This window comes from Schistocerca americana, chromosome 6 (assembly GCF_021461395.2).
Source record: "Schistocerca americana isolate TAMUIC-IGC-003095 chromosome 6, iqSchAmer2.1, whole genome shotgun sequence".
NCBI classification, from domain to species: domain Eukaryota; kingdom Metazoa; phylum Arthropoda; class Insecta; order Orthoptera; family Acrididae; genus Schistocerca; species Schistocerca americana.
The window spans coordinates 235,891,861-235,915,426 of record NC_060124.1 but is presented as its reverse complement, the minus strand read 5'-3'; positions in this window follow the sequence as shown (position 1 = coordinate 235,915,426).

The following is a 23,566-nucleotide window of genomic DNA, read 5'->3' as shown; positions in this document are numbered from 1 at the left end:
GCACAGTTTTCTGTTTTATTCTGGAAAGTAAAACATGTTTTAGTAGTAACTTTTGTGGTATAGCTACAATGAGACAGCCTTTTCCATAGCACAACAATACGTTACAGTACAGTACTTTCTTCATCACAACAATAAGCGTAATAACTACGATATCTATACACAAAGCATTTCACTTTTGTTTATCATGAGGTAAGTACATTGACTTCTGCAGAACTTAGCTTTCGGAGGACGATAACTATGAGACTTCCACAGAGATTATCTTACAACATGACGCACAGTTTAGCGCTACAGTACACGTATTTGAGTGATTAATTTCGCACTTAAAACATTTATTTTTTAAGATATTTGAAGTACAATGATACAAGGGTTTTCTGTGATACATTTCATTCCATTGCTGTAACCTGTAACACCTGAGGGTATAATTACATTAATCCTCAGGTGGGTAGACACTTACTTTGTGTACCATGTGTTTGGCAAGCACAAGGAGCCCTAGCTAATATGGTATTTGCTTATACAACTTTACACATCGATACCATATTTCTCTAACACACAAATTACACAGCTATCTGATCATTTAACTGAGAGAGACAAACATTTTTTTTTACTACGTCAGTGACAGATGTTTACGTAATTAGACAGTTGGATAACTTCACACTTACGAAATTGTATTTTGTCTGTACTTTGTGAACTCTTCAAATTTTTTGAGAACCACTGTGATACTATGAGAGCTTTGAATGATGTATTTGGTATGAGATCATGATTTTTAAGGTACGTTTGAGGTAGATGACACTATTGAAATGAGCAGAGAATTTTTTTTAGGTTTTGACATTATTGCAGAAAGCTACGCCTTTTTTGAGATTTGGCTGAGGTTTTATGATGTTATGATGACGATGTGTATTACGCTGTTGCGGTATGGTTATGATCAATAAGCTGATGCTATATGAGGAATTTGATTATGCTACGTATTTATTATGATGGAATATTGAAGAAGTGTCGACGAATATGTATATGTGTAATAAGGTAAGGAATAATGAGTAGTGTTTAGGGACTCTGATTTGTGGAAAAGGATGTTGGAAACTAAGAATCGTACTTTAAGAGTTATGAAATGTGTGTAAATGCGTGAATGTATCACAATGCCGGCGAAAATTTTTTGGACACTGTTATATTCATAAGATTTTGTATCTACACATTTGCAACGCAAATTATCGACCTGTGAAATGTTTTATATAAGACTGCCACTGTAGCGGAAACTGCTGTCGTAAATATTTCCATAAGAAAGTTAAGTGACCACCTGCACGTAATGCGTCATGGGCACCCAGCTGTGTCAGACGCCTGGAGAAAAAGCCATTAGTGTGTGCCTTTTCAGAGGAACAGGTAGAAAAAAAAAAGGGAGGCCATTATCCTCACTATTGACATTCCTTTGTAGAAAGCATCGCAAATACGACACGCTCAAACTTGAAAACATATGATTATTCTGTGGAGCTCTTAATTTATGATATTTACTAAAATCCCTAGTGAAACAATGAGAAACATTTCACGGCTATTGACTTGCTAGTTGAGAGAAATGCCATATGGCTTGCTTTATGTATTTATTTACTCATTTTGTTTAATATCTAGTTTCTAGCTGCACTGCAGCATTGGTTAAAATAAAATTTAATAGATGTACTAATATAAATATTTTATGCCTACAGATCCAGTAAATAATTTTATGATCTATTCAAAAAAATGAAGGAGCATAAAAAGACATTTCCCTTCACAGGAATTGCATACGGAATTTTCTTTTCAACTACTTGGTAATTTTTTTGGTAGAATAACTTCTTGTGGTGCACCACTTTAATTACTTAGACATTAAGATGTGAATAGACATTTCCCTTATCTGCATTGTTGTCTTTAGTGTAATATTTTTTCTGCTTGAGCTATGTCATATTTAGGTATAAGTTATTGCATTTGCTGCTGCTCTATGCCATGCATAGTGCTACTGAATTTCACTTTGTATTACTCTGTTAAGCTAGTTTTACTACTGATTTATTTTTCTTGTTGCTGCAAATTGGCTCATATTAGTTGTAATGTGGCATTGCTTGGTAATTTAGATTTACTGCAGCGTGCTTTGCCAATTTGAATTTTTTGTCATTGCTGTTTGTACTAATTGTTTTGTGCTGCTGCATTGCGTCATCCCTTAGTTTAGCATCTGAGCTCAGTAGATTTAAGTTAGCTTAAGAGGGGGTAGACTATATAAGAAAATCAGTTGCAATGCATTGGAAGAAATGCATTGAGAAGTTATACGAAAAAAAGTACAGAAAGCAGGTATAGATAAGACTTTTTGGAAATAATGAAGAATGAAGGGAGATCTCCGAGAAGTAAAGAAAGTTTTGTTTGCAAAATACTGCAGTAAAACAAACCCTGTCCCTTCCTTGTGTTATCCCTCTATGTGTTTGTGTTCCCTTGTGTATTTGTCTTTTTCCTGTCTTTAAATGTTTAGCTAATAAGATTTATGTTGTAGAATGTATCAAATAATACATTATTTTCTTTGTAAAGATGTTTAGACATTATTTATTCTGCTCTGTTTCAATGCTCATGTGTGAAATTAAGGTTTCAAAAACTATTCTCATTATTTTATATATTTACTTACGTCATAATTCCTGTATCACTGATGTATATGTTTATTTCTATTCTTTTGTAAAGCCTGTGTTACAACAATTGTTATCTATATTGTTATGTTCTTTAATGATGTATTTTGTACCTTTGTTATTGTATTCTTATGTTATAAAATTGTAATTGACACCATTTCATCAAACTAAGTAACTTGTAAGTTACATTTCACTGCACACGTTTCTGTTTGTCATAGTATATGGACAATATGTGAGAAGTAGGGACTGTTAGTGTTTGCAAGTGTGTTAATAATTCAGCAAGGGACTGGTTAACAGCATTGCTGGTTCTAAGGACAATTCCAAAAAACTTTGTGAGTGCACAAGTGGTGGTTTATGGACTTGCTATATTGTCCGCAAGACTCTACGATGGTGATTGTGCACCTGCACAGTTGCAACAGATGGCTGCTGGCCGTCTCTACAAGGACTACAGTGGGTCTGCATCTTTGATGGCCCACCATTACCATTATTTCTACAAGGACTGCAGTGGGTCTGCACCTCTGGTGGCCCACCAGTACCGTAATCTCTACCAGGACTACAGTGGGTCTACTCTGTGATGACCTACGTACCAATATTCTTCAAAACTTCGACTGACTCTGCGGTGGGTTTGCTCTGTTGTGGTCCATTACCTGTCTGCATGTCAAGAGTCAGCACTGTCTTTTCGTTGGAAGGACAACACTAATTCTTCAAGACTGCATGGAAATCCACTACTTCCGTGTGCATTTTCTTCTACTGCTCAGACTTTGAGAAAAACACTGCTATTTTACTGTGATGAACGATCAGGACTGTCTTTATGGACTGTGAGAAAATTTTAGCTTTTGACCAACATTGTATCAATAAGTGTGTGCCTTTGATTTCTTTGTTATTGTAATTATGAAAAATTTTATCAAATCATTATTGGCCACTGCCCAAAACAATTTGTAAGACTTTTTATGGGGAGCATAGGGGCTATGTAAGTAGGCTGTTTATGTTTTCTTATTGGCAACGTTACGTAGCGCTCTGTATGAAAATCACTGGCTGTGCTGTGTGCAGTCTGTGGCTAGTTTGCATTGTTGTCTGCCATTGTAGTGTTGGGCAGCGGCAGCTGGATGTGAACAGCGCATAGCGTTGCGCAGTTGGATGTGAGCCGCCAGCAGTGGTGGACGTGGGGAGAAAGATGGCGGAGTTTTGAAATTTGTAAAACTGGATGTCATGAACTGCTATATATATTATGACTATTAAGATAAATACATTGTTTGTTCTCTATTAAAATCTTTCATTTGCTAACTATGCCTATCAGTAGTTAGTGCCTTCCGTCGTTTGAATCTTTTATTTAGCTGGCAGTAGTGGCGCTTGCTGTATTGCAGTAGTTCGAGTAACGAAGATTTTTGGTGAAGTAAGTGATTTGTGAAACGTATAGGTTAATGTTAGTCAGGGCCATTCTTTTGTAGGGATTTTTGAAAGTCAGATTGCGTTGCGCTAAAAAATATTGTGTGTCAGTTTAAGGACAGTCATGTATAATTGTTCTAAGGGGACGTTTCATAACTGGGACACTGAGATGTTTAGGACGGGTGGTAGAGACAGAGCATCGAGTGACATTATACTGAGTGCACTATCCGAAAATTGCCTCGAGCAATTAAACAGAGAACCGACTCGTGGAGATAACATCTTGGACCTGCTGATAACAAACAGACCCGAACTTTTCGACTCTGTAAGTGCAGAAGAGAGAATCAGTGATCATAAGGCCATTGCAGCATCTCTGAATATGGAAGTTAATAGGAATATAAAAAAAGGGAGGAAGGTTTATCTGTTTGGCAAGAGTAATAGAAGGCAGATTTCAGACTACCTAACAGATCAAAACGAAAATTTCTGTTCCGACACTGACAATGTTGAGTGTTTATAGAAAAAGTTCAAGTCAATCGTAAAATGCATTTTAGACTGGTACGTGCCGAGTAAAACTGTGAGGGACGGGAAAAACCCACCGTGGTTCAACAACAAAGTTAGGAAACTACTGCGAAAGCAGAGAGAGCTTCACTGCAAGTTTAAACGCAGCCAAAACCTCTCAGACAAACAGAAGCTAAACGATGTCAAAGTTAGCGTAAGGAGGGCTATGCGTGAAGCGTTCAGTGAATTCGAAAGTAAAATTCTATGTACCGACTTGACAGAAAATCCTAGGAAGTTCTGGTCTTACATTAAATCAGTAAGTCGCTCGAAACAGCATATCCAGACACTCCGGGATGATGATGGCATTGAAACAGAGGATGACACGCGTAAAGCTGAAATACTAAACACTTTTTTCCAAAGCTGTTTCACAGAGGAAGACCGCACTGCAGTTCCTTCTCTAAATCCTCGCACAAACGAAAAAATTGCTGACATCGAAATAAGTGTCCAAGGAATAGAAAAGCAACTGGAATCACTCAACAGAGGAAAGTCCACTGGACCTGACGGGATACCAATTCGATTCTACACAGAGTACGCGAAAGGACTTTCCCCCCTTTTAACAGCCGTGTGCCGCAAGTCTCTAGAGGAGCGGAAGGTTCCAAATGATTGGAAAAGAGCACAGGTAGTCCCAGTCTTCAAGAAGGGTCGTCGGGCAAATGCGCAAAACTATAAACCTATATCTCTGACATCGATCTGTTATAGAATTTTAGAACATGTTTTTTGCTCGAGTATCGTGTCGTTTTTGGAAACTCAGAATCTACTCTGTAGGAATCAACATGGATTCCGGAAACAGCGATCGTGTGACACCCAACTCGCTTTATTTGTTCATGAGACCCAGAATATATTAGATACAGGCTCCCAGGTAGATGCTATATTCCTTGACCTCCGGAAGGCGTTCGATACAGTCCCGCACTGTCTCCTGATAATCAAAGTAAGAGCATACGGAATATCAGACCAGCTGTGTGGCTGGATTGAAGAATTTTTACCAAACAGAACACAACATGTTGTTGTCAATGGAGAGACGTCTACAGACGTTAAAGTAACCTCTGGCGTGCCACAGGGGAGTGTTATGGGACCATTACTTTTCACAATATATATAAATGACCTAGTAGATAGTGTCAGAAGTTCCATGTGGCTTTTCGCGGATGATGCTGTAGTATACAGAGAAGTTGCAACATTAGGAAATTGTAGCGAAATGCAGGAAGATCTGCAGCGGATAGGCACTTGGTGCAGGGAGTGGCAACTGACCCTTAACATAGACAAATGTAATGTATTACGAATACATAGAAAGAAGGATCCTTTATTGTATGATTACATGATAGCGGAACAAACACTTGTAGCAGTTACTTCTGTAAAATATCTGGGAGTATGCATGCGGAACGATTTGAAGTGGAATGATCATATAAAATTAATTGTTGGTAAGGCGGGTACCAGGATGAAATTCATTGGGAGAGTCCTTAGAAAATGTAGTCCATCAACAAAGCAGGTGGCTTACAAAACACTCGTTCGACCTATACTTGAGTACTGCTCATCAGTGTGGGATCCGTGCCAGATCGGGTTGACGGAAGAGAGAGAAGATCCAAAGAAGAGCGGCGCGTTTCGTCACAGGGTTATTTGGTAACCGTGATAGCGTTGCGGAGATGTTAAGCAAACATAAGTGGCAGACTCTGCAAGAGAGGCGCTCTGCATCGCGGTGTAGCTTGCTGTCCTGGTTTCGAGAGGGTGCGTTTGTGGATGAGGTATCGAATATATAGCTTCCCCCTACTTATACCTCCCGAGGAGATCACGAATGTAAAATTAGAGAGATTCGAGCGCGCACGGAGGCTTCCAGACAGTCGTTCTTCCTGCGAACCATACGCGACTGGAACAGGAAAGGGAGGTAATGACAGTGGCACGAAAAGTGCCCTCCGCCACACACCGATGGGAGGCTCGCGAAGTATAAATGTAAATGTAGAACGGAGGACATATTGAACATTTCCTGTAACAAAGTGTTTGAAGTCACGCTGATACGTTCTGTTGCTGTGTGTTTCCATTCCATGATTAACGTGATTTGAAGAGAAGTAATAAAATGAGCTCTAATATGGAAAGTAAGCGTTTCCGGACACATGTCCACATAACATATTTTCTTTCTTTGTGTGTGAGGAATCTTTCCTGAATGTTTGGCCGTACCTTTTCGTAACACCCTGTATTATACTAGAACTGACATGTGATTACATTTTCATGCAATTTGCGTGCATAGATCCTGAGAAATCAGTACCCAGAACAACCACCTCTGGTCGTAATAACGGCCTTGATACGCCTCGGCATTGACTCAAACAGAGCTTGGATGGCGTGTACGGGTACAGCTGCCCATGCAGCTTCAACACGATACAACAGTTCATGAAGAGTAGTGACTGGCGTAATGTGACTAGCCAGTTGCTCGGCCACCATCGACCAGGCGTTTTCAATTGGTGAGAGATCTGGAGAATGTTCTGGCCAGGGCAGCAGTCGAACATTTTCTGTATCCAGAAAGGCCCGTACAGGACCTGCAACATGCGGTGGTGCATTATCCTGCTGAAATGTAAGGTTTCGCAGGAATCGAATTAAAGGTAGAGCCACGTGTCGTAACACATCTGAAATGTAACGTCCACTGTTCAAAGTGCCGTCAATGCGAGCAAGGGGTGACCGAGACGTGTAACCAATGGCACCCCATACCATCACGCCGGGTGATACGCCAGTATGGCGATGACGGATACGTGCTTCCAATGTGCGTTCACCGCGATGTCGCCAAACACGGCTGCGACCATCATGATGCTGTAAACAGAACGTGGATTCATTCGAAAAAATGATGTTTTGCCATTCGTGGACCCAGGTTGGTCGTTGAATACACCACCGCAGGTGCTCCTGTCTGTGATGCAGCGTCAAGGGTAACCGCAGCCACGGTCTCCGACCTGATAGTCCGTGCTGCTGCAAACGTCGTCGAACGTTCGTGCAGGTGGTCGTTGTCTTGCAAACGTCCCCAGGGATCGAGACGTGGCTGCTCGATCCGTTACAGCCACGCGGATAAGATGCCTGTCATCTCGACTGCTTGTGATACGAGGCCGTTAGGATCCAGCACGGCGTGCCGTATTACCCTCCTGAACCCACCGATTCCATATTCTGCGAACAGTCATTGGATCTCGACCAACTCGAGCAGCAATGTAGCGATACGATAAACCGCAATTGCGATAGGCTACAATCCGACCTTTATCAAAGTCGTAAACGTAATGGTACGGATTTCTCCTCCTTACACGAGGCATCACAACAACGTTTCACCAGGCAACGCCGGTTAACTGATGTTTGTGTATGAGAAAACGGTTGGAAACTTTCCTCATGTCAGCACGTTGTAGGTGTCGCCACCGGTGCTAACCTTGTGTGAATGCTCTGAAAAGCTAATCATTTGAATATCACAGAATCTTCTTCCCGTCGGTTAAATTTTGAGTCTGTAGCACGTCATCTTCGTGGTGTAGCAATTGTAATGGCCAGTAGTGTATTTTATTCATTAGGTGAAAGTGCGGAACAGTGTCGAACGACTTCCAGAGGTCAACGAACACGGCATTAATCCGGTTGCCGCTAACTTCGCTTTCTGAGTGTCGTGGACTAAGAGAACGAGGCGGATTTCATACGATCGTTGTTTTCGGAACCCATGGCGGTTTCTACGGACTAGATTTTGAGTCTCCAAAAATGTCTTAGTGTGCGAGCATAAAACAGCACCAGCCGGCCGGAGTGGCCGAGCGGTTCTAGGCGCTACAGTCTGGAACATCGCGCCTGCTACGGCCGCAGGTTCGCATCCTGCTTCGGGCGTGGATGTGTGTGATGTCCTTAGGTTAGTTAGCTGTAAGTAGTTCTAAGTTCTAGGGGACTGATGACCTCAGAAGTTAAGTCCCATAGTGCTCAGAGCCATTTGAACCATTTGAGCCATAAAACAACACCGACGCAGTGACATAGGACTAGAGGTTTGTTCGTCTGTCGACCACTCTTCCTGAAAACAGGAATGACCTGTGCTTCTGTCAAATCATTAGGAAAGCTTCGCTCCTCTAGAGACGTACGGCACACTGTTGCTAGTAGGGCGGCTAGTTTTTTCGCATACTGTATGTAGAATCGGATTGTTGTCTTGTCAGGTCCGGTGACCCTTCCATTGTTGAGCGATTTCAGTCGCTTTTCTATCCCATGGTAGCTTATTTCGATATCTGTCGTTTTGACGTTCGTGCGACGATTTCAAGGATGAACTACAGTGCGATCTTCCTTAGTAAAATAGTTTGAGAAAGAACGTCTATTATTTTGGTCTTGTCTGTGTTATTATGCGTGGTTTCGAAGCCATTATGATCACAGGGTGACTGGAAAGATGGTTGATTTAAGACATGTCCAGAACTTCTTTGTATTTTCTCTAAAGTTGGTTGACAGAATTTTACTTTTCAGTTCGTTAAATGCTTCGTGGATGACTCTCCTTTCTCTACTTTTGGCGTCAGATTTTGTTTGTGAGGCTTTGCCTTTGTTTAAATATGCAGTGAGGCTCTTTTTTGCTTTCGTAGAAGCTTTCAAAAATGCTTCAGATGGCTCTGAGCACTTTGGGATTTAACATCTGAGGTCATCAGTCCGCTAGAACTTAGAACTAGTTAAACCTAACTAACCTCAGACACATCCATGCCCGAGGCAGGATTCGAACCTGCGACCGAAGCAGCAGCGCGGTTCCAGACTGAAGCGCCTAGAACCTCTCGGCCGCACCGGCCGGCCTAGCAGCTTTCCAGCGCGGCTGTGGAACCAAGGCGGGTCTGTACTGGGATATTCGTCCACTCTCATTCATTTGACATCCACTGCCAATTAAAAGATCCCTACAGACCTACGGTCTTCGGCATGATGCTCGTCGCTGTATTCTAATTCCATCTGTGTATCTTCCATTCTGTCGTTGTCACTGTGATTTCTTATTCTTTGTACTCGTCATCCAGAAACAACACGCACCGATTCGGTTCACTGCATATCACGCAACTCGGCGAAGTGGCGTCCAATTGAAAGAATTACACCCGGCCATCCTGCCCCACAATCGTAAGCACTAAAATTTCAACTGCTTTTTTGATCTCATTGTTACTTTTCACTGTTTTCTTATTGTTTATTTTAGTCTTCTTGTAGCTGAGAATTTCGCAGTATGTCCCTATTACATTACTTCTTGCCGCACATATCCACCAGCTTATACCACTTGACCACTTGACAATGGCTCAAAAGCCGAAACAGACCTATGGTGAATTTAATAAATCCGTTGAGCCTGCGGCCCCTAAGGTAACAAACAGAAAGAATACAATGTCGTTAGAAGATGAAGCTGTATGACCTGTTAACAGCTGATTTAGGATAACTGCAGAAAAGTTAAACTTGAAAAGCCAGTAGCAATTTACCTCTGTACTGCAGAAGCTGCCGTACGGTATGTGACGGAGAATACTTAGTGTGTGTGTTGTGTATTGAACCGGGGACCTAGAAACGACGGCGAGTCTTCGGCCCGCCGTAGCTCTCAGTGGTTCACATCCCCACAACAGGACACCGCAGTCCACCCACCCCACCGTCGCTCCACACCAAATTCCCCTCCCCCCCCCCCCTCCTCGCCCTTCCACCGCTGCCCTGGAACGTCTCATTCCAGACGAGTGTAACCCCAAATGTTCGCGTGGTAGAGTAATGATGGTGTACGGTTATGCGGAGACTGTTTGGGCAGCAATCGCCGACATTGTGTAACTGAGGTGGAATAAGGGGAACCAGCCCGCATTCGCCGAGGCAGATGGAAAACAGCCTTAAAAAACATTCACCGGCTGGCCGGCACACCGGACCTCGACACTAATCCGCCGGGCGTACTTAGTGTATTATCATTTTCATATCTCCCTATTCAATTCTCGGATACTACACTGGAAGAGAGATTGTTGTTGTCCGTCTGTGAGAGCACAGATTTATCTAATTTTGGTGGTCATTACGCCAGCGAAATATATCTCAGAGGAAGTTAGAGGTTTGTTCATTCATTTTACAGCGTAGGCTCTCCGAATTTTGCAAGTACGGCTTTTGGTGACGCACAACACATCTCTTGTAGCATCTCCTACTCAATTTGCGAAGTACTTCTGTGACGGTCTCAGGTTTGTCATCTTACCACAGCGTCCAGTATATTATTAAACGACCGTGATTACGCGTTCCTAGTTTGTCGGTAAGGTCACGATCCCGAAATAAAGTGACCAAAACGATGTGGAAAAGTGTACAATTAATCACTTTACAAAGACTGAGTGCAGGGAAAGGTAAATATTACATATGTTACCCGCATCTATTATTAATTAAAATTGGCATTTTAGTGAAATTAAAATCATGGAATGAAATAATCCAGGCCACCGTACTGAAGTGGACAGTTTATTTCTGCAACCAGTTAGTTACAGACTTAAGGTCATGTAATCAGTAACGTGTGTATTGATGATGTCGGTCGTTTCTTGTGAAGGAGTAACATTCATAATCAAGGAATCACAAAATATTTAGTTAAGTCAGAGTTCTAAAATAATAATAGACACGCGAAAAATGAATGGAGTACAGAAGTATGCGACGTAATAATAATGACGCAGGGTGACTTCTCTCTAATCTTTACTTTTATGAATTTTGACAGACAAACTTTTCCGGGTACGTAAAATACACTATCAGCGTTACTTCATCTAACTTTAATTATTCCAAATTAACAGTGGAGTACCGTGGTGAGGCTGGAATGAAACAGCCAAGACATCGATACATAAAACTAATTAGTATAGCGAAATAATAAGTAAACTTTACTATTGTTTCAGTGGCTCTCTTAAGTACTGATTTGAAAAGTTAGTCATTATTCTTGTAGTTCACAAGTTATTTAATGGTTTCAATTAATTGACAACAATATGGACTTTCAACTCAAGAAAAAATTTGTTTTTACTTTCTGGCAAACTTATTATCATATAGCCTAAATTAATAAAATGTTTTATTCGTTATGTGACAGTCGGAACATACGATTACTGGACATGGATCCTTTCCAGGTAATAATGACTTCATTATGAAACATAAATTAACGTTCACTCAAAGGTTATATTGTCCAAATCACTCAAAACACTAGTAAGCCTTTAACAAAGCCAAAAATCTGAAATGGTTCGATATTAACTTTTTTCGAAGCTGCAGGCAGGAAGCAACTGCTCAGCGACAACAATTACAACTGCAATATCTCGACTCCAGATGGAGATATTGCTTTCACTTCTTGCGGACGAACAGATCTCTGCCTTACTCCTCTTGAAGCATCATTATACGTTACCAACGTACCGAGACCCTTGCAGCATGCGGTGACCCTCGCAACCACAAGAAATTGCCGCACACACATTCACTGAATCAGAACCACTCACACATGCGTCCTTCATCCTCTCTCGCAGCTACAGTTCGTTTTTTACGACCCACTGCTGTTACGAGGGGGAGTTCACACTTCAGTTTATTTTGCACACTCAGAAATTATCGATGACTCGGTATAATACACTACTGGCAATTAAAATTGCTACACCACGAAGATGACGTCCTACAGACGCGAGATTTAACCGACAGGAAGAAGATGCTGTGATATGCAAATGATTAGGTTTTCAGAGCATTCACACAAGGTTGGCGCCGGTGGCGACACCTACAACGTGCTGACATGAGGAAAGTTTCCAACCGATTTTTCATACACAAATAGCAGTTGACCGGCGTTGCCGGGCGATACGTTGTTGTGATGCCTCATGTAAGGAGGAGAAATGGGTACCATCACGTGTCCGACTTTGATAAAGGTCGGATTGTAGCCTATCGCGATTGCGGTTTATCGTATCGCGACATTGCTGCTCGCGTTGGTCGAGATCCAATGACTGCTAGCCGAATATGGAATCGGTGGGTTCAGGAGGGAAATACGGAACGCCGTGCTGGATCCCAACGGCCTCGTATCGCTAGCAGTCGAGATGACAGGCATCTTATCCGCATGGCTATAACGGATCGTGCAGTCACGTCTCGGTCAATGAGTCAACAGATGGGGACGTTTGCAAGACAACAACCATCTGCACGAACAGTTCGACGACGTTTGCAGCAGCATGGACTATCAGCTCGGAGACCATGGCTGCGGTTACCCTTGACGCTACATCACAGACAGGAGCGCCTGCGATAGTGTACTCAGCGACGAACCTGGGTGCACGAATGGCAAAACGTCATTTTTTCTGATGAATCCAGGTTCTGTTTACAGCATTATGATGGTCGCATCCGTGTTTGGCAACATCGTGGTGAGCGCACATTGGAAGCGTGTATTCGTCATCGCCATACTGGCGTATCACCGGGCGTGATGGTATCGGGTGCCACTGGTTACACGTCTCGGTCTTCGCATTGACGGCTCTTTGAAGAGTGGACGTTACATTTCAGATGTGTTATGACACGTGGCTTTACCTTTCATTCGATCCCTGCGAAACCCTACATTTCAGCAGGATAATGCACGACCGCATGTTGCAGGTCCTGTACGGGCCTTTCTGGATACAGAAAATGTTCGACTGCTGCCCTGGCCAGCACATTCTCCAGATCTCTCACGAATTGAAACGTCTGGTCAATGGTGGTAGAGCAACTGCCTCGTGACAATACACCAGTCACAACTGTTGATGAATTGTGGTATCGTGTTGAAGCAACATGGGCAGCTGTACCTGTATACGCCATTCAAGCCCTGTTTGACTCAATGCCCAGGCGTATGAAGGCCGTTATTATGGCCAGAGGTGGTTGTTCTGAGTACTGATTTCTCAGGATCTTTGCACCCAAATTGCGTGAAAATGTAATCACATGTCAGTTCTAGAGTAATATATTTGTCCAATGAATACCCGTTTATCATCTGCATTTCTTCTTGGTGTAGCAATTTTAATGTCCAGCAGTGTACAAATGCCACTTTGTCTAGCTGAACAGATGTTATAAAACGTTTTTTAATCGTTTCATATTATATTACATTTAAAAGAGATTCATTTCTCATGTTTACTTTATAACATTTGCACAGTACTGAAACTGATCATACATAACAAAGTGATTAAAAAAACCACATTCGTGAAAATGAGTAAAATTAAATATTTTAATCCTAGTGTGGTTTTACATTGTTGTGCATCGCCGGTCATTTTATTAACAAGTGATGTAATTTGTAGTTCATCATTGTAGGAGTTCACTGATAAGCCAAAACATTATGGCCACTGACTGCCGCCACGTTCTATGCCGCCTGATGGCTCTGCGGGCACATGAGGAAGTAACAAAAGTATGTAAACGAAGCAGATACGGACTGGGGATCACCCTAGCGAAGATATGATCTACATACAGGGAAAGCCATTGAAACAAGCGACTTTGACAAAGGGCAGATTATTATTACGCAGAGCCTGTAAACATCTCGAAAACGGCAAAGCTGATCGAATGAACACGTGCTACTGTTGTGGGCATCTACGGAAAGAGGTAGAAGGACAGTGAAACAACCAGCAGGCGCTAAACGGTTGGACGTCCACGACTCTTCACAGAACGTGGGGTTCGGAGGCTTGTCTGCTCTGTAAAGTAGGACAGATGGTGACCTGTAACATCTCTGCCGAAAGAGCACAATGCTGGTGCACGCACCAGTGTTTCGGAGCAAACCGTTCATCGTACATTGTTTAACACGGAGCTCTGCAGCGGACCACTCCTACGTGTTCACCTGTTGAGCCGACGACATCGTTAGCTGCAGTATTGCAGTTGGTCACTGGGCCCGTCGGGATTCGACCGTCGATCAATGGAAATGCGCCGGCTCTTCGGGTGAATCACAGTTTTGGTACACTACGTCGATGGTCATCGAGGCGAACGGCGGTTCGAACGTGCAGCGCATCACGGACGCAGGCTGGTGGGAGCAATAGTACGCTATGGGAGACATGCTCCTCAGCTTTCTTGCGACCTGCGATAGTAATCGAAGATACAATGACAGCCGCCAACCACCTACGTCCCTTCGTGCTTCATGTCTTTCCTGAAGGCGATGTCATCTCTCAGCTGTATAATTCCCAGTCACTTGGAGTCAGAACTGTGCTACAGTTGTTTGAAGAACATTATAGTGAACTCACGTTGATGTCGGAGCGACGAAATTCACCTGATGTAAATCCTATGAAACCCATCTTGGTCGCTATCGGGCGCCATCATCGGATATGCTAACCAACGGCCCGTTTTATTTACGCGAATTACATGACTAATGAGGAGGTATTGAAAAGAATTGGGGAGAAGAGGAGTTTGTGGCACAACTTGACAAGAAGAAGGGACCGGTTGGTAGGACGTGTTCTGAGGCATCAAGGGATCACAAATTTAGCATTGGAGGGCAGAGTGTGTAGTGCTACAACGATGAAAATCAATATTACGACGATGTCAAACCTTATTTTCATGATTTAAAGAAGTATTCATGATACTAAAAATGTAATTATAATTTTATTATTTTCATTATTGTGCTCAGAGCATCAAAGACTTTCTAGTGCTCGGAATAAATTAGCATTGTTTGTACTACGAAACTATATATGATTGTTAAGGGTTAAGCATGTAATAATTCGATGTAAGACATTTTGTTGAGTCTGAATTTTGTTCTCGTACTGGTCGGTAGAGAAGGAAAAGTTCCTTAATCGATGTGAAGGTATAAAGGCTGTAAAAAGGAGAGAGAGAGAGAAGGTAAATACAAGTTATTCAAAACAAATATCTCTACAGTGTAACGTCTTGTGATTTCCTATAACTAAAAATTGCAAGGTCCTGAATAACAGCGAAGAACATTTATGTTATCAATTATTTTCTTCGTTTGATCACGGTTGTGATTCGCATGTTTCTTTTTGTTACGCGACGTGTTATGAATATTTTCATTATACGCGCAAAAGTGCACACAGCTTTAATCGAACCTGCGTCTTTCGGAAACGATAACTTTTAATCAGTACAATTACGCGAATACCGTCTAAATTGCAACCGTGATCGCAAAAGTGTTTCCTGGACTAAATAATTCTTATAAAATGTGTATTCTCCAAAGCGAGCAGCATTGCACTATCGCTGACTCGCAACAATCGAAAGAGTAAAAATAGAGCTTAAATAAAATTGCCACCTTTTAATAATTATTATTATCCCATTAAATAAATAAATAGCAATTCAGTGCCTATCCAATCAATAAACAGAGAGGGCAATTCAAGTGGAGGGTAAAAATCGTAGAGGAAGACCAAGAGATGAATACACTAAGCAGATTCAGAAGGATGTAGGTTGCAATAAGTACTGGGAGATGAAGAAGCTTGCACAGGATAGAGTACCATGGAGAGCTGCATCAAACCAGTCTCAGGACTGAAGACCACAACAACAACAACATGACCTGTGCGTAGACATCTAACTCCACATACCTTCACAAACCTACCAACAAATTGTCGGATCCCTTATACGCAGATTCAGTTATGTATTTCGTTCAAAAGACAGACAAACAACTATTGAGCTGGTGGTGATAATGTTTTGGCTCATCAGGGTATATGATAATCAATGTACATCAAATGAAACACGTATCTCAAAGTAAAGGGTGTCCAAACGGTCGCATCACATAATCAAACACTGTACCCTCCTCTGGGATAAACGCAGGCGTGAGTTCTCGCATACAGATGATACTAAAGGTGCCGAATAACATCCTGCAGTAGATTGCCCAAGAATCTTGCACTCTTGTTGCAATTCGACGGTGGATGTTGTACGCTCTGGAAGACGTGTAAGTTCTCGCTTCATCATGTTCCGGAAGTGTTCAATTAGCGAGAGATCTGGTGATCTAGCTGTCCAGGACTGTAGTACACCATGAAAAGCAGGTGGCGTTCTGTAGACGTGCATTGTCCTGCTGAAAAATCACGTCACCTTCCTGTCGAAAAAATAGCAGTAGCAAGGGGATAGTAACCTGCAGAAAGCAGCAGGCACTGGTTACTGAACGCTGCAGAAATGCCAAATGTAACGGCGAGTTTTAACCGGTAGCCATGAGGCCTGCGGTGGGATCCCTGTGTTGCAGGTGAATGCATTCCGGAATAGGCCGTTCATTAGCACTACGTCATACAAGTATACGTCCATCACTCTCACACAGACAGAACCCACTGTCATCACTGAAGACGACAGAGCGCCATTCCACCCTCCAGTCAATTATTTCTCGACACCAGAGTGGGTGGTCTCGTTGTTTCGGTGGTTGCCAGACCAGAGGCACACATGATCTTAGTCCTGCTGCCAAGCAGACGGTTTCCATTGGTCCTCGTTGACACAGCACCTGCAACACGAGTCCGAATTACCTGATTGGATGATGTTAGGTAACCACCAACGCCTGAACAATGCGTCGAGCTTGGCATGCGTCTGTACTACGTGGATGTACATAATGTGGTCTACAGGGTTGGGAATGTTCCACAGACCACTGTTGAAAGCAGTGACGCACCACCAATACGTTGTGTCCAATATGTGCAGCGACCCATCGATGCAACCATCCAGCTTCCTGCAGGCCAACAATGTGACGCTATTCAAATGGGTGCAGTTGCGGAGCAGGAGTACGTACTCGTCAGTGGATCATAGTTGTAATCTTGAATGAATGTTTCAATCACTATCGCTATCCCTTGCGCCTTGTCCCACGGTTACGGTCGGCCATGGTTAGCCGGAATTGGCATGTTAATTTTAAGGGGTGGCCGGATGCCCTTCCTCCCGCCACCCTGTACTCCCCAGGACGAAATTAGTGTACCGCCAACTGTCTGTGGCTAGTGGAATCCACGAAATAGTGTGAATGTGTTCAGATGTCTGCGAGCTGTGTAACTGAGGCGGAACGTGGGGACCAGCCCGGTATTCACCGAGTGGGATGTCGAAAACCGTCTAAAAACCACATCCAGGCTGTGCCGGCACACTGGCTCTCGTCGTCAATCCGCCGGGCGGACTCGATCTGGGGCTGGCCTACCCGAGTCCAGAAGGGGCGCGTTAGCGCTCTCGGCTACCCTGGCGGTAATGAATGTTTCAGTCACTGTTCACCTCTAAACTCAGCGGAGAAAAAAATAGAGGGCGCAGAGACAGGCCTGCTGAGCGCCATCTGATCGCCGATGACTCTGACAAATGAATCACTAACACTACAAGCCCTCAGTACGCACATATTATGCCTTGATGCCACTAAACACGGTTATTGAGGATTTTGCACTTTTTTCCGACGGTGTATACTGTGTTGCAATGTCACAAGCTGTTTAATCGAAGCAATGAAGAACAGTGAAAATCTTTCTTGAACATTTTCTATATTTTTCGTTTATCTAATCCGGCACCGACTAATCACGCTCAAGAACTGGTCGAACATGGGTTTTGTAATCGACGTATTTCGTGCGTGACTCACGCTTTTCCAGTATTCAAGTTTGTGGCAGTCGTGCAGAGTGATACTCGTGCGGAGATGGAATGTGTTGACAGCGGTGTACCGTAGGTCTCTAGAAGAGCGTAGCGTACGAAAAGATTGGAAAAGGGCACAGGTCACCTCCGTTTTCAAGAAGGGGCATCGAACAGATGTGCAGAACTAGAGACCAATATCTCTAACGTCGATCAGTTGCAGAATTTTGGAACACGTATTATGTTCGAGTATAACGACTTTTCTGGAGACTAGAGATCTACTCTGTAGGAATCAGCATGGGTTTTGAAAAAGACGATCGTGTGAAACCCAGCTCGAGCTATTGGTCCACGAGACTCAGAGGGCCATAGACACGGGTTACCAGGTAGGTGCCGTGTTTCTTGACTTCCGCAAGGCGTTTGATACAGTTCCCCACAGTCGTTTAATGAACAAAGTAAGAGCATATGGACTATCAGACGAATTGTGTGATTGGATTGAAGAGTTCCTAGATAACAGAACGCAGCATGTCATTCTCAATGGAGAGAAGTCTTCCGAAGTACGACTGATTTCAGGTGTGCCGCAGGGGAGTGTCGTAGGACCGTTGCTATTCACAATATACATATAGGACCTTGTGGATGACATCGGAAGTTCATTGAGGCTTTTTGCGGATGATGCTGTAGTATATCGAGAGGTTGTAACAATGGAAAATTGTACTGAAATGCAGGAGGATCTGCAACGAAATGACCCATGGTGCAGGGAATGGCAATTGAATCTCAATGTAGACAAGTCTAATGTGCTGCGAACACATAGAAAGGAAGATCCTTTATCATTTACCTACAATATAGCAGGTCAGCAACTGGAAGCAGTTAATTCTATAAATTACCTGGGAGTAGGCATTAGGAGTGATTTAAAATGGAATGACCATATAAAATTAATCGTCGGTAAAGCAGATGCCAGATTGAGATTCATTGGAAGAATCCTAAGGAAATGCAGCCCGAAAACATAGGAAGTAGTTTACAGTACACTTGTTCGCCTACTGCTTGAATATTGCTCACTGGTGTGGGATCCGTACCAGATAGGGTTGATAGAAGAGATAAAGATGATCCAACGGAGAGCAGCGCGCTTCGTTACAGGATCATTTAGTAATCGCGAACGCGTTACGGAGATCATAGATAAACTCCAGTGGAAGACTCTGCAAGAGAGACGCTCAGTAGCTCGGTAGGGGCTTTTGTTAAGGTTTAGAGAACATACCTTCACCGAGGAGTCAAGCAGTATATTGGTCCCTCCTACTTATATCTCGCGAAGAGACCATGAGGATAAAATCAGAGAGATTGGAGCCCACACAGAGGCATACCGACAATCTTTCTTTCCACGAACAATACGAGACTGGAATAGAAGGGAGAACCGATAGCGGTACTCAAAGTACCCTCCGCCACACACCATCAGGTGGCTTGCGGTGTATGGATGTACATGTAGATGTAGAAGTGTCGCATTCCAATCTAACCTTTACCTCGCGCTAAGCTACAGATCAGTCTGTCACCACAACCACGTTTGTGCTATCCCGTTCGTTGACTTCACAAATTCGCAACCAAACTGACACATTTCAACCTAACTTAGGCCGCGTCCGAAGACGGATAAATCAGCCTGCAGCTGGTAAAGGCAAAACACATTATCATAAAAAAAGTGACTGGTCTCAGGTTTTTCAGCCTTCCAGCATATATAAAACTAGTTCCTAGTAAGACGATAAGTCGTGTCGTAGCCTGCTGCAAGCTGTGCTTCAATGTTGGACAGCAAACAAATTATGTAAGTGTGACGGTTTCGTTAGCGTTGTCAATAAAGGTAAAATCTGGATTGTCGGGTCGTGTCATATTTTTCTGTGTAGTGGACGTTTCGACTTTTCGGCACGGATCTTCTTCTGGATCTTGTGCTGAGCACAGCTAACTGGATTCTGTCAAAAACCAGTGCCAGGTGGCTTATAAAAGGGAGTTGTCCGGCGCTAGTGTTCGAGAAGTCGGGATCTTGGATAAATTTCTTTTGGTTACCATTAGTGGGCCATCGTCATTGGATAGAAAGGAATTTTCCCGCGCTTTTGAACGAAATATTAATTATGCCTACAGGAAGGACGAGGGAACCGGCATCTCACTCTGTTAAGTTGCCGTTTGTTTCTGAGATCGCTGAGTGCGTCAGTAGAATACGACGGAAAAATGGTATACACTTCTTTCTTCGGTCAAAAGAAAATAAAAGATTTTTTACGGCGCAAAATGGACGCAGCTGATTACCTCCACATTGCAGGAGCCTATGAAATGACATGTGTCTGTGACAAAGAGTATGTAGGGGAAACTTGGACTATTAAAGAACGTAGGCCTATTAAGGAACACGAAAGCCACAAGCGGCTAAAACCAAGTGTGAAATCTGTGGTAGCGGGACATTAGGAGAACGGCGGCCATGACATTGCTTTCAACAACGTACGTGTGCTGGCTAAGGAACCAACATTTATAGAAGAAAAATCCGAGAAGTGGTTCAGATTTCTAAGAACGAAAGCTACTTCAATAGAGAGGACGGCTTTAGGCTTCCGGCTTCGTGCTTCCCGCCATTAAGGAAGTGAATACGCGGACGCAGTGCGCTAGCAGTAACAAACGACATCCAGGAAACCATCTTTGTAGACAATAATATTTCTGATAAACATTCTTTCTCTCTTGCTCTGCTCGTTTCGCTTTTATTCAGTTGCGATGACCCACCAATGGCAGCAGGAATAGTTTCAACTAATGAATCTTCTTTAGTGTAAGCACGGGAAAAATTCCTGTCTATCTCATTACAATGATCCACCAATGGTACACACAGTAATTTTTCCCTACAATCCCATGAAACGTCCCCTTTGTAAAATTATAAATGACTGTGCTGGTCAACTTCTACGTTATTTAATTTTCAGACAGCTGAGTAAAACTCAACATATTCAGACAGTTTTCTCTTTACTTATTCTGATCATCACTAAACTGACGCACAATATTTTTAGCGCAACGCAATCTGCCTTTCAACAATCCCTACAAAAGAATGGCCCTGACTAGCAATAACCTATACCTTTCATGAATCACTTACCTCACAAAAATCTTCGTTACTCGAACTACTACAATACTGCGAGCGCCAATACTGCCAGCTAAATAAAAGATTCTAATTACTGAAGGCACTGACTACTGATAGGCATAGTTAGCAAATGAAAGATTTTGATAGAGAACAATGTATTTACCTTGTAAGATGGCAAGAACTATGCCCCTTACGTGAAGTCATTAAAGATCACCTAACTCACATTGAGCGAACAGTAGGGCTGAACAAAATGACTGACAAGGCACAATGCATCTTGTAGAGGGTATAGTATGGACGTATTGGAATAATTAATGTCGGGTGATGGTTTTAAAGTAATTCACACAACATGAAAACTTTGTGGAAACGAGTCGATTTACTGGACGCTAGTTTACCCCAGGGAAGTATTTAGAGTTGACAGTGGCTGGCTGGGGAACGGCGAAGGGAAGCGACAATAGGCAGCTTAGGGTGGCTCAAGATCTGAGAAAGCTATAACGCAGTGCGTCCTCCAGCCGCCTTAAGATGAGTGACAGCATGGGTGGTTGACCCCGACCCCATGCTGATGTACCGGGAAGCAGACGAACTTGTACACCTGTTGATAAATGTCCGTCGTCCCGTTTTCAGGGAAACATGCGAGAAAGCCGCGCAAAGCTATGGTGGAGCGGTCAACAGAGGTCAAAATATGCGTGTTCGTGACTATAGCAACTTCACGCTGAATTCACAGTCCGCAGAGTCTGAAGTAAATCAGGTGAAGAGCGACAGAATGAAATACACCGGCCTCAGATGGGAACGTAGGACCGAGGAATTTGAAGTACTCTCCTGGGAGTCAGAATTCTGGAGAAATTGGTGTTTGTGCAGATGCTAACCTTGGTGGGTGGCCTGGGAGGAGCTAAATAGAAGAAGTTGAGAGGAAGGGAAATTTTGTGGGAATTTGTTCACTTCCTAGAGCAGGCATTGGTCGGCGCTGGGAAGCGACGCATAAATAACCCGAATTGCGCTGCAATTGGCGTAAGTGATTTTGCTGGAGGGGAAACCGAGGCGAAGAGCGGACTGGGAGAAGTCCCTGTAGAGGTCTGCTGTTCCCAGCTTGCCTAGAGTGCGGACGTGGCGTTCTTGACTCAACTTGCCTGAGAAAGAGTGAGCATCTCTGCAGTTTAGGACTTAGCAAAGGGAACGATTGAGCTTGGAGATATGAAGTTTTGGTTCAGATATGTACTGAGCAAGATAGCTAGGAGATAATATACGAGCGCAGCCTTGCAACACCACGAGGTCGGCCGGTGTCCACACAACGACGCCGCTCCGCCACGCTGAATTCGGTGATATTGCGCCCGCTCCGGCCAGTGATTAATTTGTTGGATCACGTCTGCAAAGTTTCCATGAGGGTTTCATGGGCCGTGTATTGTAGAAATCTTCTCGCACTTCGCATTAAGCCTGGGTCAGTCGACAGGAATTACTTTTGATTTATCGCGCGTTACTCCACCCAAACGTAATTTATTACCACTGCCTGTTAGGAGAGTCATGTAATGTGATGACTGAAGGTCCTGAGTTAAAATAAATCTGTGCTAATCGACTACATCTGTCTTCAATCAAGTAGTTGAAATCCCAAGTCACTTTCTTAATTAATTTTATGTTCAACATTTGCATGTGGTGTTCAATAGTTGAATATAACATCAATGTGCACCCCTTTTTAATTAAAAGGGAACAATTCTGAATCAATTAATGTCAACACTGCCACCGCAGTTCAATCAGGAGTCACAGGGCCTTATTACTTTCTTTGCGTTATCCGACATTGCCTCAGTTTTGCACTCTCTGTTGATCTGTTAGTCAATTACCTGGGGTGAACACGCACCAAAACCAGATAAGTGACGGGTGGGGTGTTACAACCTTAATGGCGTTCAAAAGTCATAATATATATATAATTTTGTGACATCCAATTAAACGAATTTCCTTTTTCTGATGGACACATGTCCAGATCGTCCGCTCAAAACTCTGGCATCTCTCTCCCCACATCCACCACTGCTGGCGGCTCACCTCCAACGGCCCAACACTATGCGCTGTTCACATCCAACTGCCCAACACTACACGAGCGAATATTCCAACAATGAGTCCAACCAGCCACAGACTGCACACATCGCAGTCAGCGATTTTCATAGAGAACACTACGTGGCGTTATCAACATAAAAACCTAAACAGCCTACTTACACCCATTATTCAGCATAAATGTGGTACAACTCCCCTTTTATAAGTAATGCGACGCTCGTCTTTCACAGTGTTCAGTTAACCTTGGAGACCACAAGATCTTGGAGATCCCAGCAGAGTAGTCGGAACGGGAATTATTCAGAAGAAATATAACATGGCCTGACAACCCAAAAGTTTTTACCTTCGAGGGAACAAATCTCCAGTACGCTGTCCAGTCACACTGATGTTATCACCTGTCCAAAACGTGAATAACCACTCTTTGCAAGACGAGCATGAAGAGAGTCAGTGAGGTTCGGAAGGTACAGGTAGTGATATGGAACCAAGTCGACTCCAGAGCCGTTGCCAGATGCGTTAGGTTTCTTAAATGAGGATC